Raw genomic sequence first — 11,838 nt, forward strand, 5'->3', positions numbered from 1 at the left:
GGCTTTGAATAGATTTTGAAAATAAAATTGGCTAGAATATGATGTGGAGACCCAGGTTGCCAATTTAACCCCAAACTCCTCCTTCCGCTTCCTCTGGAGAATAAGCATAGCCCATGGCTGGGACCACAGGCTGACCCTCTTTGCTGGTGACGGAGAGCTCTCAGGTTACCAGGCAGGTGGTGGGTCACCTTTGTATGCAGAGAACAACCCGTTTTCACTTGTTCAAGAAAACACTGACCCACTTCTCTGTGTTTGTTCTTGAGGCTGCTCGTGGCTTAGGATCCCTGTGGCCAGAAATCCACCCCATTTGGTCACAGATGGGGACTTAAGATGCATATTCCTGAGGAATGGCCCCTGAGAGGGACTGGACACTTTGGGGGCAGAGAATTCCATGGGGCTGCTTGGAGAGCATCGCCCTGGGTGCAGGCCAGACCTGTGGTTACAGTCCCCCACGTCTCCCCAGGGGAGGAACATGGCCGAGTTGGCATCAGCCTTCCAGCCAGTCCTTGTTCTCAGCTTGGAACCTACTTGGTTTCTTTTTTCATGGGAGACAAGGAGGGAATAGATTTGTTTGTCCAGGTGCCACTAGTCCAGTGACTGTCGCGGACACAGGAGTGTCTTCAGGGCATAGTGTCAGATCCGGTCACCCCCTGACGTCTCTATTCGTGATCTGGGTGTGCTGTAAACAGCAGGCAAATTCAAAACTGGGAGGCTCTGGGGCTTCCCTGGTGGCGCAGTGGTTGAGAGTCCGCCTGCCGATGCAGGGGACACGGGTTCGTGCCCCGGTCTGGGAAGATCCCACATGCCACAGAGCAGCTGGGCCCGTGAGCCATGGCTGCTGAGCCTGCGCGTCCGGAGCCTGTGCTCCGCAACGGAAAAGGCCACAACAGTGAGAGGCCCGCGTACCGCAAAACAAAAAACAAAAAAACTGGGAGGCTCTGGGAAACCCCTTGGGCAGGAGATTTCAAAATGAGATTCAGATTAGAAAAAATATAGTGGCGTGAGGTTCCAAGGGATGGAGGAGACAGGAAAAACTCCCATCCTGGCACTTGGCTGGATAGCGGGGATAAACAAGAAAGCCTAGAAAAGCCTAGAATGGGAGGGAGGCAGCCGAGGCAGCCAAGCTGAGCGGCAGCGCAGGGCTGTCCTTGCTGGCCGCTCCCTGCTGCCCCGGGGGAGGCAGGAGGCTGTGACTCTTCACCAGGCGAAACCACAGTCGAGCGGCGCTTTCAGTCCAGGACATGTCGGCACCAGCCAGGCCTGGGTACATCAGAGGCTCCCGCCGAAGGCGGAGGGGCCTAGGGGCCAGGGAGTAGGGTTGGCAGGAGTATCACGAGAAAAACTCAGCTACGGAAAGATTTTAAAAGGCTTGGTGGATAATTGAGGAGGGGAATAGTGAGGAGGAGAGGAGTGGAGCTCATGAATCCGCCAGCTTGGTGGCCCCGGCGGGACGGGGCAGCCCCCCCCACCCCGCTACTGACCAACAGCCGTCTGTGTGGCCTCATCACACAGTTGTCCTCTGCGCTGTAGCTCAGGACACCCTGGTGTCGGGTGGCTCCAAGTGGTGGGTGTCTGTGGCATCAAGAGCACAGAGGAAGATGTTGGCTGTGCCCAGAACCAAAGGGACATGGACACGGGGAGAAGGAGCAGGAAGCTAAGGAGCGAGGAGAGGAGGAGCAATAAAACGGCCCCAAGGGGCTCCCCTGGCGGCGCAGTGGTTAAGAGTCCACCTGCCAGCGCAGGAGACACGGGTTCGAGCCCTGGTCCGGGAAGATCCCACATGCCGCAGAGCAACTAAGCCCGTGCGCCACAACTACTGAGCCTGCAGTCTAGAGTCCATGGGCCATAACTACTGAGCCCACGTGCCACAACTAGTGAGCCCACATGCCACAAGTAGTGAAGCCTGCGCACCTAGAGCCTGTGCTCCGCAACAAGAGAAGCCCCTGCTCGCCTCAACTAGAGAAAGCCTGCGCACAGCAACAAAAATCCAACACAGCCAAAAATAAATAAATAAATAATAAAATAAAAATTTAAAAATGACCCCGAAGCTGAAAAGGGGGTAAACAGAAGGAAAGGCATTGTAGAAGGAGCAAAAACATAAGAGAGGAAGAGTGAAGAGGAAGCATCTCAGTTGGAGGAGCTGGGGAGGGGCAGTCAAGAGTAAGTCTCCGAATGTGGTCAGTATTAGAAAGCTCGTCATCTGATCAGTAAATCCCGTTCATCTAGTGGGATGAAAAAAGTGGTGCTCCTTGGAAACTTTTGGGCCCATCCCTCGTGAAAGCCGTGAGCGGCGCTGTGAGAAGCAGTTCCCGGGTTCTGAACAAGAGGGGCTTATGATTCATGGGTGTGCCTGCCACCTCCGCCCAGAAGCCATGGCTTCCCCCATCTCGTGCAGGGTGGGGACCCATCTAACCAGAACTGCCACCCAGCCTCTCCCAGTCTCCTTAGATGACAAACTGTGGCATCCTTGGTCCACCCACCTTAGCCCCCAAGCATTTTGCCAGAACATCAGTAAACAACTCTAGGTGGAGGGGGTCAGAGACCTCTGCATTTTGGGCCGTTTTTGCCTCCTTTCCACTGCCCAGCACAGGACTCCCGGGGAGCTCTTATCACTGGCTACATATTCTTTGCTCAAAGAGCAGACAGTGGGTCCCCGAACACTTTCCTCCAAGCTCGTTTTATTTTTATTTTATTTTTATATGCTATGACTATGGACTGGGAAATCCAAGTTTTCCTGAACCACGTGGGAACTTACCCCTCAATTCCCGCATGTCCAGCACAGCCCTGAAGACAGTAGATGGCCAGCTTTCTTGCTCAGGCTGATCAACATTATTAACTACAACATCTAACATTTGTTTAGGGCTTTTCTTTTTTCTTCTTTTTTTCAGCCGCACTGCACAGCATGCAGGATCTTAATTCCCTGGACTAGGGATCGAACCCATGCCCCCTGCAGTGGGAGCATGGAGTCTTAACCACTGGACCACCAGGGAAGTCCCTGATTAGGGCTTTATACCTTGCGAAGAAAATAATCGTCTTATATGATCCTCGTAATAATCCTGCATTACTGTGACTTCCACTTTCTAGACAATGAGTTTCAGAAAGATAAAGTGGCTTGCTTTGTGTCAACTGGTGGACCCGGGGATCCAGTCACATTCTCTGACTTCAAATCCTCTATGCCTTCTATACAAGATCGTGGGCCCCTGGGGGCTTCAGAGCAACATCAGAGTTGGGATTCCTGGACCCCTTTCCTCAGCCCCAGCTGACCTTGGACCTCAGCCTTCCTCCCACCCATTCCCATCCCACCCCCACTCTGTGATCACCAAGTGGGAGAAGACTCTCCGTTTCTTGGTGAAAAGTGTATACAGAAAGCAACGATTTTTACATTCCCTCTGCCAAGAACTCTTTCAAAGTCTCCAAGAAGGTTTCTTTTCATGACGAAAGCAATATGGGATCATTGTAGAAAAGCACAAAATATAGACAAACAAAACAGAGGAAAATAAGAGTCATAATTCCACCGTTGAAGAATAACTTAGTATTGTGAACGTCGTGGTGTCTAGTCTTCCATAACTTTTATGTTGTACATGTCGACCTACTCGTGTTTACAGAAATGGAAAATGCGCCTATCCATAACACTGCTTTAGTATCTGCTTTTTAAACTTAATATATTGTAAACATTTTCCTGTTAGTAAATACTTTCATAAAATCAGATTTAATGGATACACAATATTTCAGTATAATTTTGGATGGTACGCTAGAGGCAAACATTTGGATTGTTCCTACTTTTTCACTGTTGTAACCAGTTTTATGATAGACTTCTATATCTGATTTTAATTTTTATTTATTTGATTATGAGTGAAGTTTATTTTTATATGATTTTTATCATTTGAAGCTCTTTCGTGAATAGCTCGTTCATATTATTTGCCAGTTTTCAATGGTCCACGTTTTCTTTTCCTTACTGATATGTAAGAACTCTTTATATTAAGGCTAAAATTTTATCTGCCAAAAACTCATTTTGACACCACCACATCTTTTTAAAAAATATTTATTTATGTATTTATTGGCTGCGTCAGCTCTTAGTTGTATCACAAGGGATCTTTTCATTGCAGCGCATGGGCTTCTCTCTAGTTGTGAGCTTCTCTCTGGTTGTGGCGCATAGGCTTAGTTGCCCCGCAACATGTGGGATGTTAGTTTCCCGACCAGGGATCGAACCAGTGTCTGCTGCATTGCGAGACCGATCCTTAACCCCTGGATCACCAGGGAAGTCCCTGATACTACCTGTTAGTGCACCATCTTGAATGTGGGTGCACACTACTTTCCTCCAACTCTCCCAACCAGGCCGTGGATGCTGTGCTCTTTTTCCTCTACTTTTTCTTTAACATATTCCCCACAAACACAGCAAACTCTGTAGAAGGTTCCTCCTCCAATTCTCACCCCTAGAAGCACCCTGGCCTCCTTAGGCAATGCCATTCCTCTCCCCCTGGGCACCAAGCCCCCCATCCCTCCGCCCCAACTTCCAGGACCTCATCACCCCCTCCCCTTACACAGGCCACTGCCCTGGGAGTGATGGTGGGCCTCCCAGAGGTTCCATCAGAAAACCCTGATGTGAACTTCTCAGAAGCCCTGGGAGGGACTTCCCTGGTGGCACAGTGGTTAAGAATCTGCCTGCCAATGCAGGGGACACGGGTTCGAGCCCTGGTCTGGGAAGGTCCCACATGCCGTGGAGCAACTAAGTCCGTGCGCCCCAACTACTGAGCCTGCGCTCTAGACCCCACGAGCCACAACTACTGAGCCCGCGCACCTAGAGCCTGTGCTCCGCAACAAGAGAAGCCACCACAATGAGAAGCCCGTGCACCACAACGAAGAGTAGGCCCTGCTCGCTGCAGCTAGAGAAAAACCACACGCAGCAACAAAGACCCAGCACAGCCAAAAAAAATTAAGTAATTAAAAAAAAAAAAAAAAAAAAGAAGCCCTGGGAGGATGGGGGAGGAGACCATGTAGGGGTCTTAGCATCAGCGGAGACTGTCTTGTCAGGTAGGGCAGGAAGTACTGGATGGGTCTGTCACAGCAGGAACAGAGAACCCCACTCTCCAAGGGCCCCTCTTGCTTCTGAGCAAGCCCCTAACGCGGGGCTGTCGGCCGCCAGCCTTCCCTCCTCTTCCTGAGTCTCAGTTGCCCCGTTATTACCGCTGGCAGAAGGGACGCCAGTCCCACCAGTTCCCCTGGCCTCCTTTACCAACTAACCGCTGTGCTGGGGAGGGGGAGTTTAGCCGGGCCTGTTACCTGGAGTCCCCCCCCCAAGAGGCGGCGGAGGCCCGGAGGGGCCAGGCAGGAGCCGGCTGGACTGGACAGGCCGAAGTGGTGAGGACAGGATGAGTTTCTTAGCAGCAAGATCACACTTCCTGGGAAAACTGGGACTGCAGGGAGAAGGTCAGGGCGGGTCAGGGCGGACCCTGGGAGTTCACTTCCGAGCTCCTGTGGGTTTGGAACTCCTGGTCCACCCTCCATGCCCCACGCATCTCCCTTCCCGCCCTTTCTTCAGGTTTAGAATGTTTAGAAGCTGGTTGTGGCTGGGACAGTAACAGGGACAAACATTTCTGTGGCAGGAGCTGGACCCGGACACCTTTGCCCCCTTGGTCTCTCGCGGAGGACTTTTGGAGTTTCCAGAACCCTCTTTTCTTGTATTTTCACACATTTCCCACAAAGACCATGTGATGCCCGTCAGTGAGAGCCTGGGGAGCTCCAGTCAGCTGCCTGCGCAGTGGTTGCTCTGCCAGGCAGCCGCGGTGGCCTTGGCCTCTTGTTAACCTGTCTAGGCTTCGCTTCCTCATCTGGAGAGTCTAGACCTCGGGGCTAGTGCACAAATCACCAGGCAGACGGTAGTGGGGGCTCGTCCGTGTCAGGGTTTCTCCCTCCTTTCTCTTTCCTCAACTCTGCGGACGTGGGGTCGTTTGGGAGCTTCAGAGATCTCTGCTCGAGGGCAGAGCTCAGGACAGCCTGGGCCCCTTCCTGCCTCCTCGGCTCTCACCCGCTAGTGCAGTTCCCCCACCGCAAGGTAAACCCTGGAGCGCAGGGACCTCATTCGTCTCTGCATCCCCAGCGCCTCAGCACAGGGCTTGGCACAGAGTAGGTGCTCATGAAAGGAAAGGCTCTCCCATCCCATGAACATGGAGGGTTGAGACATGGGATCCCCCGCCTGAGAGTCCTCAGACTGGAGCCCGTGTGACCTTGAGCAAGACATTTAATCTCCCTGAGCCTCAATTTCTTTGTCTAAAAACAAAAACAATAATAGCTACTTCCCAGGGTGGTTGTGGGGATTAGTGATGTCAGAGGGACCTGCCCACCGCAAGTAGTAGGAGCTCAATAAATGCAGCGGTAATTAGCTGCTATTAAAGGGCCGGTGTCTAGGGGCAGGACAGGAATAAAGACTCAGACGTAGAGAATGGACTTGAGGACACGGGGAGGGGGAAGGGTAAGCTGGGACGAAGTGAGAGAGTGGCATGGACATATATACACTACCAAATGTAAAATAGATAGCTAGTGGGAAGCAGCCGCATAGCACAGGGAGATCACCTCGGTGCTTTGTGACCGCCTGGAGGGGTGGGATAGGGAGGGTGGGAGGGAGACGCAAGAGGGAGGAGATATGGGGATGTGTGTGTATAGCTGATTCACTTGGTTATACAGCAGAAACCAACACACCATTGTAAAGCAATTATACTCCAATAAAGACGTTAAAAAAAATAATAATATAAAGGGCCAGTGACGCGGCTCCAGGAGCACGGGGCGGGGTGGGGGCTTAGCCGTGAGTGACCCTGGCATCTCTCAGTGCCCTGAGCCTCTCTCGGTTTGGTCTCCCCCCTGAACGCCGTGGTCCCTTTGCTCTGTGGAACAAGCCCATGCAGCTGTCACCTAACAGGCCGTATGGCCCCGCAGCCTGGACGCAGAGCTCACTTGCCCTCTGCCCTGAGCAGCCCTGCCCCAGCTTCCTCTCCATGGCGGTGGGAGGGGGTGGGAGAAGGGGGCATGCCAGCCGCCCTCAAGCGTTAAGTCACAGGCGAATTCTGAGGACAGGCGGGTGCTCCTGCTTGAGATTTAGGCAGGTTACACAGTGCAGCTGGCCCCCTACCCCTCACATCTCTGAACACATGTTTAGATGCCTGCTTTGTGTTCTACTTTGAAAGCTTGATAGGGTAGAAGTCTTCTCATTTTATGTAGCGAGAACAAGTGAGGAACAAAGGAAATCGGTCCCTTGTTAGCGAGCTCTTACGTTCAGGAAACAGAACCTGGAAGACATACGATCATTCTCAACGTACCACCCTTGCCCAGGACCAGAATCTCCACACCTGCTGGTGTCGGACCTGAGTCCCCACGTGTCAGCGAGCCTGCCGCCCAGGGGGTGGGGCTGCCAGGCAAGGAGGGCCGTCCCAGAGGAGGACTGAGAGGGCCTGACTGATGGGTTGCAGGAACCAGAAAGCTGGGAGCTGTTAGCCTGCGGGGTGAGGGATGGAGGATCAAAACAGACTCTAGAAACTGGGGAAGGGGGCTGGCATGAGGAACAGAGGGCAGATTGGTCTTGGACATGAAGAGGGCGGGACATCCTGGGTCAGGCGACCACCACCGCCTGAGGGAGTGGACTCGTCCTGGGTGGCCCCGGAGGACGGGCCAGGGGAGCCCTTCCAAGACCAGGTCTTCACCACCCAAGCCCAGCCTCCCAACTGGTCCCCCCCTTCCAGGGTTTTCTTTTCCATTCCATTCTCTTCACTACCATTTTCACCCAGGCTCTGCCTTCTTGGGAATGGGGATTAGGCCTGGAAGTCACGGCCACTGCCCAACCCCTTAGAATTTCATGGCTGGAAAGTCTTGTATTTTGTCCAGCCTTCAGCCTCGCCGCTGAGTCCCTGTAGAAATTCCTAACGAATGGCTTCCCAGCCCCAGCCAGCAGCCCCCAGTGACAATGCCCGGGGCACCTCCCTCCCAAGCCGCTGCCCCACGTTAAGCTGTGCCAGGGCTCCCTGCAGTGGAGGCTGTGCTCCTCTGATGCTCACCTCTCCACCCAGGTTCTGCCCGCTGGGTCCACCGGAATGAGCTTCTCCTCCTGCTTCAAGCCAGCAGCCGTGTGGTTGGCGTTCCCCACTCACACAGCCACCTTCTCAGGCTTCTGCACCTCCTCATCTCCGCTGCAGTTTGTCAGTGAGTTTCTTCAAGGGTGTTATTGAGATGGGGGCGTAGAGACATGAAGCCTTTAGAACGGAAAGGGCCTTTGAACCTGGGAACCCACCTCATTTTATACACGAGGACACTGAGGAGTTAGGTCGCTTGCCCGAGGCCACCCAGATGGCCCGAGACAGGACTGGGCCTCAAGCCCGTCGCTGCTCTTTTCCTGCCACCCACCGACTGGTGCCGGGCCCGGGCAGGCAGAGGGCGGTCTCGGCTGTTGACACCACGCTGCTGGTGTGGTCCAGGGTCACAGTAGTGCTTCTCTGGGCGGCCCCATCCCCAGTGACGTTCTGAGCTTCAAGTTGACTGAAAGCCCTGAATTGCTGTGCAACTTGATTTTCTTCTGATTGTAAAAATTACATATGCTCACTGTAAAAACATTAGAAAAGACATTAAAATATAACGTATAAACCTTCACAGCACTTCCTGATGCTGTGAAGTTCCCCCCACTGTGCACTTGGTTGCTTTGTCTTTAGCTGTATAAATAGGACTCTCCTCCCATCCTCCGTCAGGCCGGACGTCTTGCTAGGTCCCAGCCAGCTCTCCTGTCTCTCAGAATTTTGTTTTGTTACCAGTTCTTGTTGGCACCTGGGCAGGGACCAAAAAAACACGGTGGTGTGGCTGAACGAATGGCAGCATCCAGATTGTCGGATTGTCGGTGGGACGGGTGAGGCCCGCTGCCGGCCCCAGGGCCCACACCTCCCCTCTTCTGGGTCTGATCCTCCTCTTTCCCTCCCTGAAACACCTCCCCTCCTCTTTTGTTCTATTCAGACTCTCCCATTTTTCCAGCCCAGCTGAACCCCACCTCTTCCAAGAAGTCTTCATTCTTTCAAATGCAAAAGCCTCCCTTCTGGGTTCCACAGCCTTCGTAGTCTGGCCACACCATTTACCCTTAGTTATCCATTGACTTGCACTAATCTCTTCCCTCTGCCTGGCTGCTGCCTATTTCCCAGGCAGCAGAGGGTACCCACACCGTTCTCATTTCCCTCACGGCACCCATCCTGCAGAGTCCCGAGATCATTATGGGCCCTCAAAATGTGACTGCTGGCCTGACCCTGTCTGAGTGGTGTCCCGCTCTTGAGCCCTCCTGAGGAGTGACTTAGAGGGAGCCCTGGGGACCCTCTCCCCACCCCCATCCCTGGCTTCCTGGAAAGCTTGCTCCCCCTAAAGTTTGCATAGCAGTTAATCATCTGGGTTCCCAACAATGGGCTCTGCCCATCTTGGGACATGTAAAAATGGGATTTGGTTTGCCTTTCACATTGGGGGGCTTCTAGAGATAAAGAGAATCCTCTGTGCCTGGCTATTTAAAGAGACATAGGGAGGGTTAGGGGCCCTTTCCAGTCCTCTGGGCTTCACACAGGGAGCCTTAGAGGTCAGATCAATGTTTTCCTTTCTCCTCGCAGCAACAGGACTACCAACTCTTCTCACGCCTCCCGGGACATCTGCCAAGGGCCCAGGCCTGGCAGCCCCCTCCTCCATCCCTGGCGGGGCGTGATGGAAAAACGCTGAACTGGGACTCGGGGACCAGGGTCCCCAGAGTGATCAGGTCTCCCCAAGCGATCCTGGGTAGGTGATGGGCACGGCCAGGTAATCTCTAAGTTTCCCTCTACTTTGAGTTGCCTAGAGGTGCGAGGCCATCTGCCAGCCTCTCCGTCAGCAGTGTGTGCGTGCTTCCGAGCACAGACCCTGAGCCAGGCTGTCTGGTTTCTAGCCCAGCTCCACTACTAGTCAGTCATGAGACTTGTGGCCAGCTGCCTAACCTCTCTGCCGGGTGTGGGGAGCAGCCCCCATCTCGGAGGGTGGCTGGAAGATCAAGGGAGCTAATATGCATGAAACACGAGTGTGCCTGGCCCAGAACAAGTGCTGTGCAGGTGTGACCATCCCTACAGCTAGGCGTCTGACCCAGAAGTGACGGGCATTTTGCGCCCTACTATTTAGGAATGTGGCTCTTCCTCCTGTGGTCCTGGCAGGGTGTGGGGAAGAGACTGGACCCCAAGTAACTGCACCCGCTGGAGGAGAGCCACGAGTCACTCAGGCTGCAGGAGCCAGGGGAGGGCCCGCTGCCACCGTGAAGAGCAGACATGCGGCCTTGGGGTCAGCAGGCACTGACCGCCCAGACCACAGGCAGGCCACTTTATCTAGCAGGCTATTGTCTTGACTTCAGGGCCATTGCTACCTGTAAAAGGGTAAAGCTTTGAGTAGAATGCATCAATTGTTTTCATTAATTTCCCTGCAGGTGGAAAAACGAGGTCTATAAAACAAAAAAGCAGGGCTTCCCTGGTGGCACAGTGGTTGGGAGTCCGTCTGCCGATGCAGGGGACACGGGTTCATACCCCAGTCCGGGAGGATCCCACATGCCGCGGAGCTGCTGGGCCCGTGAGCCATGGCCGCTGAGCCTGCGCGTCCGGAGCCTGTGCTCCGCAACGGGAGAGGCCACAGCAGTGAGCAGCCCGCGTACCGCAAAAAAAAAAAAAAAAAAAAAAAAAAAGCAGAAACAGAAAATGATAGTTCTTTATTTTGATAGTTGAGGGGAAAGCTATAAAACACAGAGCTTTGTGACTGCCTCGATAGGCAATGAACACAGAGATGAACAATGAACAGGCAATGAACACAGGGCTACAGAAATGTAAACAAGACCAGGCTTCCAGAGAACGTGTTTATGCTATACAACTTCCAAAATACAGCAGCTCCCACAGACTCTGAAGTAAACCAAAACGAGAGTCTTCCAGAACAATCCATACATATTCAGAGGGAGGTCGGAGAAGGCTCCTGCCCTGCATCCGGGGACTATGCAGGTGCTGCTCTTTCCGGGCAGGAGAGGCCAAGGCTGGTTCCGCCTGGGCTTTGGCTTCACGGGGCGGCGTCACCTGCTCTATTCTGTGTTCTCTTTCGAGTTTGCCTTCTCGTTCTTCAGCAGGCTGGCTCCAGCCCCTGCCCGTCTTTCCCTTTTGACCCACAGCCCTTTCGTGTTCTTAGCAGGAAGCCCAGCCAAGCCAAGGGAGCCTGGCCGAGTCCCTCAGGTGGAGCCAACCAGCCCAGGGGTGGCTCCCTCCTTAGGTGTTCAAGACCCAGCCTCGCCATTTGCCAAACATTCAGAAAAAAGGCTACGAATGTAACTTGTTGACCACCTAATACTGTCCTCCCTCTAGAAGTTTCTGACCTGTCTGGTTATTATTCTGTCCCAATTTTTTTGCTCCCGTCCTAGGGTTTTTGACTCTCCCAGGAAAAGAGCAGGCTTCGCAGCCTGGCCCTGCACTCTTGCTGTTAGTTCAGGCAGTGGACTCTGGGCGCATCACAGACTCAGCACCCCACCCGGCTCACCCCTGCGGCCGCAGCTGGACGCCCCCCACCCCGGGATCTCCGGAATGGTGAGCTGTTCCGCAAAAGGTCTGTTATCAGGAGGCTCTCGGTCACCCTGAGACTTGCCTTGAAAGGATGTGGGAGGGAGGCAGAGACACGGGGAGGGAAGAGCAGAAGATGTGACGGCTGTCCCGGCAGGAGGAGAACAGAGAGCAGTACAGCCTCCTCCAGGCAGGGCTGGAGGAAAGTCTTAGGTTAAATATCTCAGGAGGCATGAGGGGTGGGGCTGGGTCAGGGCAGCCACCCCAGAGCCAAGGCGCAGAG

The sequence above is a fragment of the Mesoplodon mirus genome (assembly GCF_964341445.2).
Source record: "Mesoplodon mirus genome assembly, chromosome: 7".
NCBI classification, from domain to species: Eukaryota; Metazoa; Chordata; class Mammalia; order Artiodactyla; family Ziphiidae; genus Mesoplodon; species Mesoplodon mirus.